Here is a 646-nt window from a genome sequence, read left to right on the forward strand (position 1 = left end):
TCATCAAACGGAAAAAGTGAAGATGACGTAAATAATAAAATAGCGTAGGGCAAGAGGGTCATGTGACAACTGAACTCAGTCCTCTGTAATAACAAAATAACAGAAAGGAGCAAACAGGTTGTATATCGTTCAGTTGTTCATAACATCGCTAAGTGCGGAGCAGAAACGTGGGGCCGGCCCATGTGGCCGAGCGGTTCTAAGCGCTACAGTCTGGAACCGCGCGACCGCTACGGTCGCAGATTCGAATCCTGCCTCGGGCATGGATGTGTGTGATGTCCTTAGGTTACTTAGGTTTAAGTAGTTCTTAGTTCTAGGGGACTAATGACCTCAGAAGTTAAGTCCCGTAGTGCTCAGAGCCATTTTGCCAGAAACGTGGGTAGTAAACAAGCGTCAGGTAAATAAATTTCTTGCGCTAAAGATGGACTTCTGGAAACGAAGTTGTGGCATGTCCAAGATGGACGGTGCACCAAAACCAAAATAAGAGAGGCTATGAGTGTCGATAAGTTAACAATAGTCACTATGTAGACGAAACTCCTAAAATGGACATCTGGAAAGGATGGACGATAGCTGATGGCTAAAAAAAGTGTGGCAGTGGACCCTAGTGGAAAGAAGAAAGCGTGGGCGACCTATGAGGAGCTGGGGTCGA

The sequence above is a fragment of the Schistocerca piceifrons genome, chromosome 2 (assembly GCF_021461385.2).
Source record: "Schistocerca piceifrons isolate TAMUIC-IGC-003096 chromosome 2, iqSchPice1.1, whole genome shotgun sequence".
Classification (NCBI taxonomy): domain Eukaryota; kingdom Metazoa; phylum Arthropoda; class Insecta; order Orthoptera; family Acrididae; genus Schistocerca; species Schistocerca piceifrons.